The 273-nt window shown below is 43.2% G+C and overlaps 1 protein-coding gene across 1 annotated transcript in view; it reads left to right on the top strand.

The window, feature by feature from the left end:
* The window catches only part of LOC107674750 (NT-3 growth factor receptor-like), a 160,854-nt gene that overhangs the window by 28,642 nt on the left and 131,939 nt on the right, over nt 1-273 (top strand). The gene's annotated exons all lie outside the window — the stretch shown is intronic.

Raw genomic sequence — 273 nt, 5'->3', positions numbered from 1 at the left:
ATGGTGATGTTTTAGTGATGGGTCGTTCTTGAATGATTCATTCATTTTGAACGAATCTTTAATGTGACTCTGGAAGAACGAGTCGTCTCGGGGAGTGATTAGTTCAGTTGCAAATGCGCAACATCCTATAGGTTCTGTACTGGAATTAGTCAAGTAGTTCACCTGTTTCGAATCTTCGGGTTTTTCGAGTCGTTCTAGAGTCTTCAGGTTTGAGTCGTTCGTTCATCACGTGACAGCCCCATAAGCTTAACCAATGCAGTCTGAGCCGGAAAG

The sequence above is a fragment of the Sinocyclocheilus anshuiensis genome, unplaced genomic scaffold, assembly GCF_001515605.1.
Source record: "Sinocyclocheilus anshuiensis isolate Anshui unplaced genomic scaffold, SAMN03320099.WGS_v1.1 scaffold1093, whole genome shotgun sequence".
Taxonomy (NCBI): domain Eukaryota; kingdom Metazoa; phylum Chordata; class Actinopteri; order Cypriniformes; family Cyprinidae; genus Sinocyclocheilus; species Sinocyclocheilus anshuiensis.
Note: the sequence above shows the minus strand (reverse complement) of the source record. Positions and strands in the feature narration are given on the sequence as shown.